The sequence below is a fragment of the Dipodomys ordii genome, unplaced genomic scaffold, assembly GCF_000151885.1.
Source record: "Dipodomys ordii isolate 6190 unplaced genomic scaffold, Dord_2.0 Scaffold83, whole genome shotgun sequence".
Lineage (NCBI taxonomy): Eukaryota > Metazoa > Chordata > Mammalia > Rodentia > Heteromyidae > Dipodomys > Dipodomys ordii.
The window spans coordinates 4,426,365-4,445,845 of record NW_012267299.1 but is presented as its reverse complement, the minus strand read 5'-3'; positions in this window follow the sequence as shown (position 1 = coordinate 4,445,845).

Genomic DNA, 19,481 nt, shown 5'->3' with positions numbered 1-19,481 from the left:
CCTGATTCTGTATCAACACAAACTGAGATCTAATCTGTCAAGTCAGGACTTTTGGAAGGATGGAACAAATCAAGCCAAGACAGAATTCTCTTTGGAGGTTAATAGATTTGTGTTTTTCATTTCTCTCATGTGTGGATCTAAGAAAGTATTCAAAGTATGGTATCTATATCTAATTTGTCACACTTCCGTTTAATTTCATCTGAGAGACAGGGAATTTACAGAGTTACCAAAATGAAGCTAGCTTTTTCTCACCTTCAGATTAAGAATTAATAGGTACCTCAAAGCACTTGAATGAAGAGGAAAATAGGTTTCTAATTTAGACCTTCAGAAATGTATTATAATTTTTAAAATGTTAGAATTTATCGTGAAGGGGACTGCCTCTTTCCCCTCGGTTTCATACGATATTCTCATAAATATTAGTTGATTAAAGTTTTATTTTTTGTCCTCCTAAACAATTTACAGGATTTCAAATGCGTCATTTATAAGATGTAATGAGGTTATAATTGTTTTTGATATCTGCTTGCCTTTTCTTCATTACTAAGTACTGAAAATATTTTCTCAGACATAAACAACTGCTAGTAGTTACCAGGTATTTCTGGAGGGTCCTTACCATAAGAAGTAAAATAATTATCCACCACCAAACCCATTGTGATGGATCAGCTGGACGTTTATGAGGGGTCATGAGAACATGGTGTTAATAAACACAATCTATCAATTCTTCAGAGAACTCATCTATACACTAACTTTTACTGCTTTGTCCATATGCGCCTGCTTTCCTGTACCCACTTAGTTGTTAAGCAAGCCATAGACTTCCATTTGTTCAAAACCAAATATAAAGGAGATAAAAGCAAATTCACAAGGCCAAAAAAAGTTTTGATAAAATACATGGAATCTTAAGGGGACCTGGTTTGGTTGTTCAAAAGGACAGAGTCATAGTCTGTGAATGACTAATACAACTAATTTGATGTAGAACAGATGATAGTTGTATTTCATAGCTTGATAGAATTTCCTGGGTGTGTTCTCTCTGTTTTTTCTGTTCCCTCCCTCATTTGGGGATTGTTAACTTGTTTCTACAATATAGAAGTGAGATAAAATATAGAATGTCATATGTGTACATGAGTTGAATCAGTGTTTCTTCTTTCAAAAGAAGAGTAAGGTGTTATATTATCTACTGCTCAGTCATTCAAAAGATAGGTACTGGGGCTGGGAAGTGGCTTAGCGATAGAGTGCTTGCCCTAGTATTCATGAAGCCCTGGGTTCCATTCCTCAGTACCACATACACAGAAAAAAACAGAAGTGGTGCTGTGCTCAAGTGGTAGAGTGCTAGGCCTGAGCAAAAGAAGCTCAGGGACAGTGCCCAGGCCCTGAGTTCAAGCCCCAAGACTGGCAAAAAAAAAAAAAAAAAGATAGGCACTAAGTAGCTTTTCTGTGTCAGCCACTTCCTTTACCTGTCTCCAAATGATTCCTTGCTTTCCAAGCCTGTGGCATCTGGCGCAGTTTTCAGGCCTGCCTGGCCGCAGGCGGTATGCAAGGAGCTACTGGAGATACATGTTTCAGCAGTTCCTTCAATCTTCTCTCTACACTAATAGAGGCAATTGTCCTCTTTTCTTTTTACTTTTTAAAAGCATTTATTGTAAAGGTGGTGTGCAGAAAGGTTACAGTTACATAAGGGAGGTAATGAGTACGTTTCTTTCTTTTTGAAGAGTGTCGCCCCTTCCCTCACTTTCTCCCAGTTTTTCCCGCTCTCGATCCCCCTCCACCCCAAGATGTATAGCTCATTTCCAGCATAGTGTCTGGTCAGTAGCACCGCTTCTCCTCCCTCATCAAGGGGCACCAGAGCCTAGCCGAAAACTGTTTTTTCTAAGTCTCTCTTCACCTTTCTGTTCCACCACCATTTTCAGCTGTCCGTGTACTCTCTGTGATTCTCACTGTTCTTGCTCAGTGCTTTTCTTCTAGATAGAATCTCTCTTTGTTACCCAGACTCTTCTCATTCGCAGTCTCATGCAGAGAGCTTCTCCTCTGTTATCTGCAGAAAATATATATTTAATGGAATGTTATCTGTCCTGATATGCTGGCAGAAAGAGGTCAGGCAAACTTCAATAAACCCTTCCATTCATAGAAAAATGTAAACACACTGTCAATATCTGTTCTTTAAAAAATGCAAAGTCCTGCTGGGCAGATGTTTAAGAAATCCTTATCCTGGACAAGCTAAAGAATATTTCTAGATCTTTCCCGGTTCTTTCCCAAAGTTCACTGTGCTCCACAGAGGGCTACTATACTCTGAGAGAGGGATTCTCCCTCTCTGCCTTTCTGAAATAGGCATTGGAGAATGCAGCTCTTAGGAGATAACAGCTTTCTCTAAGAGCTTTCTACTTGCAGATGGTAGACTGCTCTTAAACCAGATTAGTGACTTCTTAAAACACTTAACATTTAGCGATCTGTTAACCATTTGATTCTTCAGGTCTATGTACCGCTAGCTACATCTTCAGTTCTCTTTGTGACGTACGTCTTAAATGTGTTATTTTAATTTTCTCTTTCCCATATCTCCCTCCCTCTTACTCTTTTTAATTAATTGCTAGAAAAAAAATGGATCAATTAAGCCTTAGAGGAGAACCAGACATGCTTTCATGCCTTTTATTTGAACAATTTTGCCTCATCAAAAGGAATTTCTGGCCTCAAACCTTAATTGGATTTTTGTTTTAGAATACTTTGCTTTTAATCCACTTTGAGTTTTAAACAATAGTGTGACAGCCATACCTTTGATTTTAATGCTTGCCTTAAGGCTGTTTCAGTCAGACTTTGTTGTTCAAAAGCCTTTTCATTTTTATGCTTTACTGGTTGGGGTTGTGAAGCAATTGCATGGTTCATACCTTAAAGTCTCTGAATTTCTGGATTCTCTATTTCCTTTCATTTTTTTTTTAGCACCAATTCCTTTTTAAGATCATCTGTTTCTTGTAGTGCCTTGTTTAACACAGCCAACAGCAACTAAACAAATTATCAATGTATCATTTTCCAACTCTTTTTTCCTAGAACTATAAGTTCACTGGATATGCTCTGCTCCCCAAATTACTACAGACAAATGTTTTGGTGGCTGTAATTTATCTTGCCATCTTCTAGTAACAGTTTCCTCTCTACCCAGTCCCAAAGACCTATTGTTTTGGAAACATCCCAGGACTATTACCAATTTCATTATGAAGCAGGCTGTAGTAATAAATACTCATATAATCCCTGAAGCTTAGAGGCTTCAATAAATAACATTTTCTTTGAGACTCAGAGTATCCAAAGTGGGATGATGGGGTGACTTTGTTCAGGTAAAACATTCAGAAATGTAGTGCTCTTGGAGGTTTGTTTTCAATGCTTGCCTGCAGGATCATTGAAGTGTTGGGAGGATGGCATGGTAACTCACCTACAGACACTTTAAGCTTCTACCTGAAAGTGAGACATAGCATTCTACTTACATTTAATTGGCCAAAGCAACTGAAGAGCTAAAGGGCAACTAATCCCACCATATTTCTAGAAAGCTTAATGTAAAATGTTTGTAAACATCACTAATGACCACCCTATACCTTTATGACTCTTTATACTCCAAGTAAACTAATGTAATTACCCTCACTCTGGGTGCTTAATGAATGCTGAATAAATTAGTAGAATATTATTCAGTAAGAATGATATTTTACTGTGTACAATCATTACAGAGGTATAAAAAGTTACTTGAGTGATCTCCATTTACTACTACAAAGCTCCACACTGGCCAATCTATTAGTGGGAGACCTCAAGTCATTTACATAACATATAGATGGATAAATGTAAGTTTAAAAAATTACAGCAACAATGCTCAATAGGAGAATGTACTCATTACCTTGCTCATGTAACTGTAAACCCTCTGTACAGTATTTTCACAATAAAAAACATTCAAAAAATTTACCACAACCATGGCTGTTCAAAATAGTAAGAGATGATGTATTCTAATAAAACATGTAATTTCCCTATCATTTTAGAAGAGCTTTCTCTTTTGTTATTTACTCAATTTCCTATCTTTCATAACAGATGCTACTTAATTTTTTTTAACTGAGCCCTTTACCAGTGATTCAAATCCTCTTATTATTCTAGCCAGAAATATTATTTAGGCCATATAAAAATTGTAGCTTGAAATTAATGTATATTGACCTTCTATAATCCAAAACCTTGTGGGTTATTTTAAAGCCTTTGTTTTAACACTGTATTAGTATTTAGTAGTAAATTAACATTTGTTCTCTATATGTAAACATATTTTCTTATAGAAAGGATAAAAAATCATTTAAATTAGTGCTCTTTTGTCATAACCAGATATAAAATGTGTATGTTACAAGTATTATGGCCACATACAGAATTATTAGTTACTAGAATATAGAAATGATCACAGCCTTGTGAGCTTGAAAAACACATTCTGCATTATCCATCATTGATTAATTATGTTAATCAAGGCCAAGCACTTCATACTATTTATTTTATTCACTTGTTATTTTGCCAGTTTAATTCCAAAAATGGGTAAGTTTTTTTTAATTGTAAAGATACTGTACAGAGGGATTACAGTTACATGAGTAGAGTAATGAGTACATTTCCTATTGAGCATTGTTACCTCCTCCTTTGTATTTCCCCTACTTATCCCTTCCCTCCCACCTCTCCAACTCCTCCCTCCCTGTCCCCTTGTAAAGTTGTAAAGTTCTCTTTCAACATAGTGTCTTGTACATCTCACTGTTACAATGGGTCAACCTGTATCCTTGTTTCAGCATTATGTTATTTCCCTTCCCCTCCTCAAATTAGATAAATGTATATACAAGATGCAGGACACCAGAATCAAATATAGTGACAACAGGGGTTATACCATAGGGGAAGAACAAAATAATTATCTAGTACATGAAAAACAACAGTAAAAAAGAAAAATACCTCTTGTGTCCATATCTAGGGGTTCATTTAGCTTAGTATTATCATGTGTGGTCATATGTACATAGCTTTTGACCTTTTCTGCTTACCTGGTGAGATTGTCCTACATATTAATTATTGCAAATAAGGGAAACCATGGGACCCATGTTTCTTTGGGTATGGCTTACTTCACTTAATATAATTTTTTCCAAATCTTTGAAAAATGGGTAAGTTTTTAAATTTACAAAGTTTTGCATTATGCATATATTACAGTTAATTTGGATCTCCCAGAATAGCTAACAGTGTAAATAATTGCTGAGCTAATTGGAGAAAGCTAGTGAAAATTCTTATATTTCACATAGTGACTAGAAATTAGAGATAAAGGGGCTCTGATTTTATTGGAACTAGTCTCCATCTTGTGCTTGGATGCCCCTCCCATTTAATAGAGGCTTCACTTCTAGCTGATCCTTTCCATTTCTAAAAGTACTTTCCTTGCTGACAAGGAAACAGCAATGGAAATCCTGGATTTTTAAGCACATGGAGATGGTAGCAGAAAAACATTCATTAACTACTACTAATTCAAACTCAGGAAGTCATATTTCTAGGAACAAATGTTGCCGTGTATTTACTTATATTTTTTCCTCATCACTTATGAAGAGACAGAAATGATGTCTGGGACAAGCAGAAAAAGTCAGATAAGATGATGTTAAGCAAAATGAGCCCCATGATAGGGACACAAGTGGTTTTTTCTTTCTTGCTATTGTTTCTAACATGTGATTTTTTTGCTGCTTTGCATGTCCCTCCCCCCACCGTATAACCCCTGTTTTCACTGTATTTGATGTTGGTATAATTTGGGGAGGGGAAGGGAAAAAACAAAATGCTTAGATAGGGATACAGGTTGACCCATTGTAACAATAAGATGCACAAGACACTATCTTGAAAACAAACTTTACAACTTGGTGGGGGGGGAGGGTAGAAGGAGTTGGGGAGGTGGGGAGGAAATGGATGGTAGGGGAAAAACAAAGGAGGAGGCAACAATGCTTGATTAGAAATGTACTCATTACTCATGTAACTGTAATCCTTCTGTACAGTATTTTCACAATAAAAAACTTATTTAAAAAAAGAAATGAGTAAATGAAGCTGAAATAACACAAGTTTTAGATTTACTAACATACACAGAAACAAAATACACAAGCATAGTTTTAACCAAGAAAAACATGATTTCTAGATTTGACATAATTAATACCAGGATAGAAAGTTACTCCATAATAAAACAAATTTATATTTTAATGAGAAGCCAAATTTACATTTCCCAACAATTAGGTTCTTGTTTAGGAATTATACTAATGTAACCACTATTCATAAGTAGAGTTTTTTTAATTTCCCCAAATTATACACAACCTAATAGAACATTTTCAAGGTTAAAAAAATTCCCTTATTAGAGTACTATCAAATGTGAATAATTCTATAAATTTACCTAGCCTTCATTGCTTCTTTTTCTCCCATTCACTTACTTACTTGCATTTACAAAGTTAAAAGGGAAGCTGAAGCAGTGCCAGTTGTGTTGCAACCTGTCCCAGCTATTTTTCTTCTTACCCCAAGTTAGCAACTGGTCTTAGAAGGGGCATCAATGTCACATAAGAGAGCTTCTCACTGCAGTCCCAGATTTGAACCAACTGCAACACAGACCCCAAAAATTACCTCCATGAGAAACACAAAGATAAATTTTACATACTTGGGGTTTAAATCTGATTTCTCAATCCAACCACTTGAAAAGTTTGTCTTAATTTGTCCCTCCCAAGCCAGTACAGTAGACAAGCTAGTGAATCTGTGAGGCCATAACTCTAGATAAATGACTAATTACCTTTTCAACACATATCTAACTTCAACTTCTCAGTGCTTTCCCTAGGGGCTTGCCAGCTCAGATTTGCTATCTCAGTACCCCAACTTTAGGCATGCATCCCTTATGAGCAGCACACACAGACTTTTTTAGTGTCTACCTGGGGCCATCCTCATCTCTATTTTGACTATAAAAAGAACCATGTGGCTGGTAGTGATCAGCAATGAGAGCCTGTGTTTCTTACTGATTTCCATCCCAGTCCTCTGGCTCCATTACCTCCCGCTTGCAATCACGTAGCTGACAGTTTCAGAGGGAAGGGAAATGGATTCGTCTGCCTAACAAGGGTATCACTGGGCAGAAAAAATGAATTTTTTGTGTAATGCCCAACACTTGCAATTCAGTAATAACAATTAGTAAGGCTTCATGGTACTTCATAGTAAACAAATTGACTGGTGTTTCTGTACTTCTTCTGTATTTCTTACATTTATTTCACTTTATGAAGACCTCAGGTTTTAGAGGAGGGAATATGTTATAGCGGTGAGGAGAATAATCATAAATTCTTATTCTACTCCCTCTATTGTTGATCACCTATCAGTAGTACCAATGTCTTTCAGATTCTTAATTAGGTATCAGTAATGTTGAGGCCAAGAGTATGTACCCACAACCTAGTCTAGCATTTTGAACTTACAATTTTTCAGTAACAGGAAAAGCAACTAAGGAAATGTAGATATATTGTGCATCTTCAGTCTTGTACAGGTGATGAAGAGTTATGATATATCTACATTAGTCATAAAATTCAATGTATATCCTACAAAATTAAGAAAATTGAGGGAAGAGGTCAGGATGGGAGGGATGGGGAAGAATTTTGAAAGGGATAACATGGATCACGATGAATTGTATTCATAAACTGCTTTGTTGTATGGCAATGCCTTGGTACAACTACTTAAAGATAAATTTTTAGGAAAAAAAAACTTGGTTTTCAATGGATAATGAATTTCCCAGTGATGTTGGATCTTCAATCTATAAAATTTATCTCCTTGGCTCTTAGGGAGAATTAAAGTTGACCATCTCTTAATACTGTATGATTTAAAAAGAGATTTTTGGATTTTTGTTTTAAATGAGAAGCATCTACACAAGCTTTAACCATTTTAGACAGCTTCTGCATTGTGGATGGCTAGGAGGCTGCACTGCTCAGAACTCTCTTCAAAAGAACCTGCTGGGAGGAGTGATATGGCTGAGGGCCTCCAGCATTCGCATCTTTGGATCCACTGAAACATTCAGGCCTAAGAACTCTTCCCCCATGGACTGTTCCCAAGCAAAGAATAAGCACGGCTGAATTCTGGAAACAGAACTTTTCTGATCAGCACAGAGTTCTGCTAACAGGAAGTCTTTTTGTATACCACTGGCCACAAGTTTTTCAGTAGTACAGCAGCTCTTCTCACTCTGTCCTCTTTGCTTTCACAGATGTCAATACCACATTGGGGTCACTGAAGGTTTTTCCAGTACCACTGTCTCTTGCTATGCCTGGCTCTCAAAACCTCCCTAGTGTTTCTTCAATACATCCATAGACTTAATCTGGTTGACTTCTTAGAGAAGAGCCAAACTGACATTGGCAAGAATTAGTAGTTTTTGTTCTGTTTTATCTAAATTGCCACTGTTTCCATCTTTAAATCTGCTACTGTTGAATTTTGTTTTACTTCTCACTGGGACATACTTGAAACTATTTTTGAGTCTCAGGCTAGAATTTCTTCTCTTAGCAGAGTATATTTGGGGTTGGTAATCAATCAAGTGTTACAAAAAGGAACAGAAGATTCTGTTCTGTAGACCTATTCCTTCCAGTTAGTATTGGTATTTGTTCTTAATCCTCTGTGGGCACTTTTGCTTAGGCTTACAATTCATTAAGGTCTGAATCCTCTTTAAGAATAGGAGAATATATTTTTTCATAATTCAGTCCTTGCTGTTCTATATGTAAGATAATAGAGAAAGAGTGAGATCAGAACCTCTAGAAAATGGGAAAACAGTCCTCTGTTGCTGTCCTCTTACAGCCTTTAAAAACTACTGACCAGAAAACAAATATCCTTTATAATCTCTACCTGTGAAACTTTTTAAAAAAATTTTTATTGTGAAAATACCGTCCAGAGGAGTTATAATTACATGGGCAAGATAATGAGTACATTTCTTATCAAGCATTTGGATGTTTTAAGGAATATTTATGTGTTATTTAAGGCTATTTCTTTTGTATCTTCTATCTACTTATTGGATATAAGCTCTACAGACATAAGATATCTGAAGGGGGATCCCCATTTCCTAACTCAGTAAACTTTATATTCATTCATAAGCAACTCCAGACAATTCATGGCCTTCTTTCTATTACTATACACTAGATTTCTTCTTTCTGGAATATTACGTAAATGGAATGACACCATATGCACTGTTGTGTCTGGATTCTGGGCTTCTTGTAGGTTTTTTTGGGGACAGTCGTGGGGCTTGAACTCTGGGCCTGGTCCCTGTCCCTGAGCTCTTCAACTCAAGCCAACCACTGTACCACTTGAGTCACTTCTGGTTTTCTGAATCTCCATTCTCAGATCTCAAACACCTGAATAGCTAAGATTATAGGCATGAGCCACCAGCACCCTGCTCATGTAGTGCTTTTGAGATTCATTCAGATTGTAGCATGTATCAGGACATTGCTCCTTTTTAATTTCTGAGCAGAATTTTATTCTGTGAATATTCTATTACCTCTTCACCTACTGATGAACATGTAGCTATTATGTTTTTCAAAGCTGCCCTGAACATTGGTGTATAAAACGTTTTGTGCAGTGTGCCTTCATTTATAGCAAATAAATTGCTGGGCTTAGACTACGTTTTGGCTTTCTTGTTTTGTTTTCTTTGACAACCAAATACACCAAGTTATTTACTTTCATGGCCATCCAAGATCATGCTAAAAGTACTTTTCTGGCAATTATAATAATCCTTCTAAATAAATTCCAAAGAAGTTATTTTGCACAATCAGTCTTCTAAGGAGCATTACAGCTATGTGTTATTTATTATGCCATCACACTTTAATGATATTTTCTTATATATAAACTTCTAAATTTAAATTGTTTTTCTCAGCATTTTAAAATTATCACACTATGGCACTTTATGATCAATATTGAAAAGACAGACAGCAATTTAGTTTTTATTTGTTTTAAAGGTAGTGTTTCTAAAATTGTCTAGTAGTTTTTTTTTTTGTCCTTAAGTTTTGCTGTTTGGAGAAATCATGTGTTTTGCTGTAGTGTTTTTATTCCTCTCCTGTTATAGAGTGTAATATCTTTCCATTTCTTTTTCATTTTTCTAGAGATTTTTTTTAAATATTCCGTCTCCTAATTCTTCCCAGATGTTTTCTCAAAGAGTTTCTCAATCGTTTCCATTCTGCTAGTCTATTAATCTTTTGAATTCTTCATTTTTACTTTCCCCATTTTATTTGTCAGCTCTCTGCTTCCTCTTGTCTCATCCTTAAATATTTATTTCTCTTTTACTTTATCATTCCATCACCTCTCCTAAATATATTGACTGTACTCATTATACACCCGTAATTTACGTCATCTCAAGGATCTATAATGAATATAGTCAAAGTACTAAAAGACATGAAAGCAGCTGTGTTGCTCAAGGGTTATTTGGCTAGTTGGTTTGGTTTGGTTCAGTTTTGTCTCACAACTTTGTTTAATAATAACTAACCAAAGGATGGGTTACAGCTAATCTTCTGTTATGTGCCATGCCAAGCATAGCTTGGGGGTAGCATACAGGAGGCCTGGAATAATGCAAAACCATGGAAGCGTGGCAAGTATGACAACATCACCATCATTCTGAACCTGGGGAGAGAGTTGTTATTTAACTTTAAAGTGTGGATTTGAGAGGAAGAACCATAGGTAGAAAGCCAATTAGGAGGTAATAGAAGTCACCCAGAAAAAATGTGAAGTAGATGGATGGAAGTGAGCCAGTTTCAGAGTAAGCAAGGAAAAATACGAGGGTGTTGTTATATTTTATTTAGGGCAAGAAAAAATATCCACCCAGTTTTCTGGCTCGTAAAGCTATTTAATATGGTATACTAAAGAAGAAGGAACAGTATTGATGGAAGTTTGAGGCATTTTCAGCTGGCGATGTCCTTTAGAAGCAAGCACTCATCTTTGGAAGAGCTTCATTAGTCCAGACAAAAGTACTCTTGGTGATGATTTTTATTCCAAATTTGCCACCAGCAAGTTTATAATCATCTCCACTTAAAGCACACTTGTGCTGAGGGACCTCCACCTTGCACTGCTCTACGAGGTGGTCATTATACCACCATCGTCTCTATCAAAGGGTCAATCTAATTAAAATACTATATGCATGTGGAAGATACCACAGTGAAAGCACTTTGAACAATTAACATTATGTAAAAATGAAGGGAATGTAGAACAGGTGTTGTCTGGGATGGAAGCCCTAGTGGGAGAAGGAAGGGTGAATGGAGAAGGTAAAGGAAGATGCATATGGTCAGAATTCTTCATGTACATATATGAATATGGAACAATGAAGCTTTCTTTGAGATTCATTTGGAAAGGGGACAAGGGGGAATGACAAGATGACAGAAGGGGTGAGTCTTATCAAGGTATACTGTATGCATATCGACATCAAAATCAAACACCTTTCTCCAACTAATTGATGCTAATGAAAAGTGTTGAAAAATATTTTCATGGACTCTCCAACCAGTGGTACTCTGGGGTACAACAGAATGTAGGCACTTTTTCTTAATTCTTTCTGCTGTCTCCTCTATGTCTTTGTAGTGAAGACTATAACACAAACCAGAATGTTTGTGAAATGTCCAAAATCCCTAAAGTGATCTACAGCTACAGCATAATTCCTATCAAATTTCCAATAGTATTTTTCACGTAAATAGGAAATTATGACCCCCAAATTTGTTTGCATCCACAAAAGGCCCTCCATAGTCAAAAGAAAAGGATCTTGAACAACCACAAAAGTCTCATTCTCTTACTTATAACTATATTGCAATGGTAACATCATCAAAAGACTAACTGAGCATGGTAGCACACCCTGTTACTCAGAGGCAGAAAGACTGAGTTTGAGACCAGACCAAGTAAATATTTCAAGAGAGCCTGTCTCAAATTTGGAACAAAGATTCCTACTTTCCCTTATACTATCTGTAGCCTAAAGCAATAGAACTGGGAATTTTCTCCAATTTCTAGAAGCCAGACCTATCCAAGGCTGAGCTTGCGATAAGCAGGCTTTCACTTGTGATTTTTTTTAAAGTATTTATATCTAGAAAAGAGATCAAAAGTCCACAAATGTCCTTAGGGGAGGGAAGCAGCATAATTTATCTAAGCTGTGTTGTCATAAACTACAGTGTTCTCAGGAGGAGGGGGGAACCCTAAATTTCCTAAGATCTATTTAGTATTTGGACATAAAATTATTAGTTATTTTAGCAAAAGGAGACTTTGGAGATCATCCAGTCTAATTTCCTCATGTAAAACAAGCTCAGAGGATCCACATATTGTACAGACTATCTGTGCATAGGAGCATAGTCACCTAACTCCGGGCCTGTGTGCTTATCTCTAACCTACACATCTTCTCCAGGACGTGACTCATTGTCTAATCTGTAGAACCCATCACAAAAGACATAGGAAGCTGGTACATTCATTTCCTACTGACTGTGTGTTCCCAGCAAAGCTAGTATCACTTTAACAAGATGAAAAGGACATTGCTGCAATGGTGCCTTCCTTGGCTAGCTTACTCTGTCAGCATTTCCAAATGTCCAAGTGTACTTTAAAAAAAATAATAGAGTATATTATTGATCCATGGTTAGAGTTTAGCTTAGTGGTTTTCACAGGGAGCAGGTTTGCCCTCAAAGAGCAGTTGGAAATTTCGCAACCACAATGGGAGGTAGAGATAAGAGGTCTGTGATTCAAGGCTAGCTTCATGTTTCCCTCAAAGACAGAAGCTTCCAAATTATGAATGAAGATTGGTTGATTCCTGACATCATATATTGTTAATAGGCATGAGTTCAGACAAGGCCCAGTTCATTTTGCACATGTTTGACAATAAACAACAACAACAACAAAAATTAATCTACCAACTCAAATAAATCTCAGTTTATCTAAATCAGTTGAGAATAATAAAATTTCAGAAGTTACAATGCTTTGCAAGCAAGGTTTGTCAAGGCTTGTTAAAAGCAAGGCTTTTTCTTCACAAAGATCCTAGGGTGATAATGTTTTTCAAAGGGAATCTCCAAAGCAGTACAAGCTCTGCCATGCATGTGATGTGCTCTGTGAAGTTCTCTGAGTTCTGGGTGGGTAAGGAATTTACCTAAACTTCACAGAGTGGAGATCTGGCAGCCCAAACCCAATAACAAGACCATTTGATTCTAATGGAAGACACTACAACTTCCTATCTTACTCCATCCCAGGCATACAGAGTAACATCAGAAAATTCATGGCGGGGCTGGGGGTTTAGCCCAGTGGAAGGGCACCCGCCTGGCGTGTGCAAGGTCCTGGGTTCAGTTCTCAGCCCTGGAAAAAAAAAGACAGAAAATTCATGGCTCAAGAGGCTAAGATTCAAATGTTACATTTCTCCCAATTTGGGAAAGAAAAATGGAAGATCCAAGAGGAACCATAAAAGTCTGCATCTCCCTCTGAGTGCCACTCTCTGCTGTTTGTCACTTCATGATAGTACCAGATGACTTCGTCTACTTTCTTATAGTGACAAAGGAACAAAAAAGTATAGCCACAGAAACAGCAGGACAAAGCATGAACTAATGCAACAATGATACTCACTAGATACTGTGTTGAAAATGAAGGAATGATGAGGGGAAAGTGGGAGGAATGATGGAGAGAGCAACAGTACTCAAAAAGAAATGTACTCATTACCTTACCTATGTGATTGTAATCCCCCTGTTCATCACCTTCACAAGTACACCCACACCAGTACTCAGGGCTCTTTCACTAGGCTTCTTGCTCACAGTTGGTGTTCTACCACTTGAGCCACATTTGTTCCTCTGGCCTTTTGCTTGTTAACTGGAGATTGAGTCTCATAAACTGCTGTAGCTTGCTTTGAGTGGCAGTCTTCTAAGTCTCAGTCTCCTGAGTAGCAAGAAATGCCAGTATGAGTGAAGTGAGCAAGACCCAAAGAAACATAGGTTCCATAGTTTCCCTTATTTGCAATAATTAGTATATGTCCGGGATAATCTTAGCAGATGAGCAAAATAGCTCAATAACTATGTACATATGACCATATTAGAAGATGCTAAGCAAAATGAACTCCAAGACATGGACACAACAGGTTTTTTTTTTATTGTTGTTTTTAATGTACTATGTGATTTCTTGTTCCTTTTGTGTCTTGTTCCCCCTATGGTTTATCCCCTGTTGTCACTATATTTGATTTTGGCACCTTGATATTGTATATACATTCATCTGAATTAGGGAAGGGAAGGGGAACAAAAGAATGGTGAGAGAAAGGACAAGGGGCGGACCAGTGCAACAGCAATACTCACAAGACAATATGTTGGAAATGATCTGTACAACTTAGTGGAGGGGAATTTGGGGGAAGGGAAGAGGGAGAAAAATGAGGGAAGGGGTAGCAAGTTTGATAAGAAATGTACTTTATTACTTTACTTATGTAACTGTGACTCCTCTGTATACAACCTTGACAATAAAAAAAGAATTTCAGGTATGAGACATCAACAGAGGGATAAAGACATAATCTTTAATTCCCCATCATTGGAACAAAATAAAAAATGTCATATTCCAAGGCAATAATTCAAGTACCAAATCTTTTCAACATATGTTTGAAGATTCATGTTTCTTAATTCCAGATTTTTTTTTCAAACTCATTGCAAGAAGTATTTTCTGGAAATCAAAATGTTCTCAGTAGTTTGGATATATGACTTAGGTAGTGAGTCATGATTAAAGTTTCTCCAATCATAAGCAAAACTGAGTAAAATGCACAAAATTTTATTAGAAGATAGGCTACAGCATATGCTCTGAATTACCACACCATGTTAATTTCATGGTGTATGACTTCACTCTTTGGTCTAATTAGTTATTTGGTCTATGCAAATATTATGTGTCTAGACAGCATGAAAGTGTCATTATTTTTGGTATCTTAGTCATGTTGGGTAGCCCTGAGTCGAGGAGATGTTTGTGATGATAAATAATGATAATCATCCATTGGGGAGAATATAAAGAGAATGAACAATAGCTAATAGTTCACCAGTATGTGAAATTGGAAGACACCATTATATAGCAAGGTTATTAGACTATGGGTACTAAGGGTCTCTCCTTGAAGGCTCAGTCATTTCTTTTTGGCCTTTATAGAATCCTGTAAGAGTTTCAGGTGTAAAATTGTTACTATTTTATACATAAGTATGAAACAAAATAAATTATACATTAAAATGAACATTACTGAATATTTGGTCTTTCATGGTCTACTAAATTTAATTTGCTCTTGGATAAATCCTACAAAACTTGATATTAAACCAGTTAGTCATTTGTCAGCTATTTCCCCTCAGTTTGGCTCATTTTATGCTTTCAAGAATCAAACACCAACGATCTTGAAAATCACCCTTAGAAATCTGAGTGTGAAATAATTTTCAAAAGTGCCTTACCTTCTGGTGACTGAATATACTTCACTAAATTAATAAAGCACATTTCTGTGTTGAACAACTGTTTCAAATAGGAAAAGTCTAATTATACATGTAAGGTGATTAATATTTTAATAACTATAATACCACATTAACTGCTTGCAAAAGTGAAAACTCTAGTAAAAAAAATTTCAGTCATTCTACATTATCCACCAGCCACAAGATTTTGTTTCTAAAACTTCATTTGTCCTACCAAAAGCCCAATAGCCATTAATGAATTTTCTTAATTAGAATAGAATGCCAGGCAATTATATTGTAGAGCAAGTCACGTAGAGTAGTTTGAATAAAAAAGACAAATGAGAATTGATTTCAGTAAGTAAAATAGTTTTCACAGTTTGCAATGTAATGATGCAAAATAATCAATGATTTCAATATTTTATGTTTTAGACTACATTATTTGGGAGGATTTTTTGAGTGTGTAGAGATAAAATAAACAAAAAAGATTCTCACAGTAAAGTAAAATTTTAAAAGATAGTATTTCTTGCCTTCTTGTTGTTTTATTTATCTTCTATCTATACTGTGACTGATTAAAAATGAATTTGTTAGGGAAAGCTGAAATAAAACTCTCCCTCTTTGCAGATGACATAATCTTGTATTGAAAGAACCCCCCACAGACTCCACCCACAAATTATTCCAGCTGATTTGAAACTTTGGCAACGTAGCAGGGTATAAAATTAACCCTCAAAAATCAATGGCTTTTCTATTTGCCAACAAAGAGAAGAGCATGGCTGAAATCAGGAAAGCAACTCCTTTTGTAAGAGCCCCACAGAAAAAAATAAAATATCTAGGAATTAACTTAACCCAAGAAGTGAGGACCTCTATGATGAAAACTTTAAAAACCTGAAGGAAAGCAAAACAGACTTAAGAAGTGGCAAAACCTCCCATGCTCCTGGATTGGAAGGATCAACATCATGAAAATGGCAATACTTCCCAAGGCTATCTACAAATTCAATGTGATACCTTCAATATTCCAATATCATTCTTCAAGGAAATAGAAGAAGAAATCCAAAAATTTGTATGGAACAATAAAAGACCCAAATAGAAAAAATGATCCTTAACATAAAGAATAGTGCTGGAGGAATATCAATACCAAATTTCAGACTCTACTACAAAGCCATAGTAATCAAAACAGCTTGGTACTGGCACAAGAAAAAACCTCAAGATCAATGGAATACAATTGAAAACCCAGAAATGAACCCACAGACATATAGCCACCATCTTTGATATGAGAGCTAAAAAAAAAAATAGAATGGAAGAAAGACAGCTTCTTCAGTAAATGCTGCTGGCAAAATTGGTTAATCATTTGTAGAAAATTGAAACTAGATCCTTATATATCACCCTGCACCAGAATCAACTCCAAATGGATCAAAGACCTCGAAGTCAAAGCAGCCACCTTGAAAACATTACAGGATGGAATAGGAAAAACCCTAGGATCTCCTTGGCACAGGCCGAAATTTTCTTAATAGAGACCCAGAAACACAACAAATCAGAGAAAGTTCAGACAAATGGGACTGCGTGAAGCTGCAGAGCTTCTGCATGGCAAAGGACATAGCTAGCAAGATCAATAGAAAGCCCGTAGACTGGGAGAAGATCTTCACTAGCCATACAAACGACAAGGGTCTCATATCTAAAATATACTTGGAACTCAAAAAATTAAATCCCCCAAAAACAAATTCTCAAAGAAACAACTGCCCAATAAATAAGTGGGCTAAAGATTTACAGAGAAACTTCTCTGAAGAGGAAAGAAGGATGGCCAATAGACACATGAAGAAATGCTCAATCACCCTAGCCATAAAAGAGATGCAAATCAAAACAACATTGAGATTTCACCTCACCCAGTTAGAATGTCTATAATCAAGAACTCTAATAACAACAGATGCTGGAGGTGATGTGGCCAGAAGGGAACCCTACTACATTGTTGGTGGGAGTGTAAACTTGTTCAACCACTTTGGAAAGCAGTATGGAGGTTCCTCAAAAGACTCCACATAGAGCTCCCCTATGATCCAGCAATCATACTTTTGGGCATTTACCCAAATGATCACAAATAAGACCACACTAAAGCTACCAGCACAACTATGTTTATTGCAGCATTATTCACCATAGCTAAGATATGGAACCAACCCAGATGCCCCTCAGTAGATGAATGGATCAAGAAAATGTGGTATATATACACAATGGAATTCTATGCCTCCATCAGAAAGAATGACATTGCCCCATTTGTTAGGAAATGGAAAGACTTGGAAAAAATTATATTAAGTGAAGTAAGCCAGGCCCAAAGAAACATAGGTCCTATGGTTTCCCTTATTTGCAATAACTAGTATATGTCTGGGACAAGCAGAAAAGGTCAAAAGCTATATACGTATGACTAGATAAGATGATGTTAAGCGAAATGAACCCCAAGATAGGAACACAAGTGTTTTTATTTCCTTGCTTGCTATTGTTTCTAACATATTTATAATGTACCATGTGATTTTTTTTTTGTTTCTTTGTATGTTCCTTCCTTCCCCACGGTATAACCCCTATTTTCACTGTATTTGATGTCAGTGCCCTGCATCTTGTATATACACTTCTCTAATTTGTGGAGGGGAAGGGAAAAACAAAATGCTTAAATAGGGATACAGGGTGACCCATTGTAACAATGACATGTATAAGACACTATGTTGAAAAATGAACTTTACAATATGGTCCAGGTGCAGGGGGGATGGGGGGGTTAGTTTTGGAGGTGGGAGGGAAAGGATGGTAGGGGAAAACAAAGGAGGAGTTAACAAAGTTTGATAGGAAATGTACTCATTACCTTGCTCATGTAACTGTAACCCCTCTGTACAGTATTTTTACAATAAAAGCATATTAAAAATAATTTGTCTGTGTCCTTGTTTATAACAGAATAAACAATTTTTAAAGTCTTGAGTCCAAGAATTGGATAAATGAAAAAAATCTGGAAAAAATGTAGGAAAAATAATAAAGCTAAGAAGTAAAGTTTACTGCTTAGATGCTGACTATGAATTAAGGTCTGACCTTTCTATCAACAAGAACAACAAGGAAAAAATTATTTATTATGTGACCTATTGTTTTCATAGATTTTTTTGAAGTCATCCACATACGGAGGAGTATTTCTAAAACTAAGGCCTGAGGGAAATTCCTCCCATGAGTCTTCACATAGAAGATTGTAAGAAATGCAAGTAGTCGCATTCTCAACAACATCCCTGTAGGAAATATAAAGTAAAGAGACACTCAAGCCCACATGTCAATACAGGACAATAAAAACACAATGAAAAACTAAACAAAAAATTCACTTGAGTAAAATCCCTTGGGATAAAATGTTGTTAGGACGATGCAGTACAAATAAGCTACTCTTCCTGCCTGGCAATCCATACGTCCACTTAATAGAGTGAACAAAATTGCATATCTTTCAAGAAACACTTAACAAACTTTTGATAAATATATAGTGGTAGTAAATTTAAGGTATCAACGATCCAACGTCTCTTAATATATATTTGTCTAGTTTCACTTATTTTTCTAAAGCTTCTCTAGAGATAATTACTATTCTTCTTAAGGGTTATGAGAAGAGCTTCCTCAAATATTCACCTCCTTTACTTTCCTATCTGTGTTAGAGAACTAAATATTCATGTCTAAATACCTGTCATAGACAATTTAAGGGAAGAAAGCATGATTTGGGCTTATGGGTTCATAAGTTTCAGTCCATCATGGTAGGAAGAGCATGAGAGAGAAAACAGTTCATAGCATGGTTGCCAGAAAACACACATACACAGAGAAAGAAAGACACAGACACAGACACACAGACACTGCACACACACACACAAACACACACACCACAAATAGATCAGCCATCACACCATCCTGCACATTGAGAAGATAAAATTATTTTAAAGAGTAATAGAAAATGAACAGTACTATACTAGTAAACCTGCCATCACTTTTTTAATCCATAAATTAAAAGTAAAGCAACACCACAGACTAGAGTGTTCATCTCTGCTGTTCCTACTCCTTCGGCTATTTGGTATCAAACCTGCCACGCATCACAGTTCACAAAGCTCGTGGGACATAAGT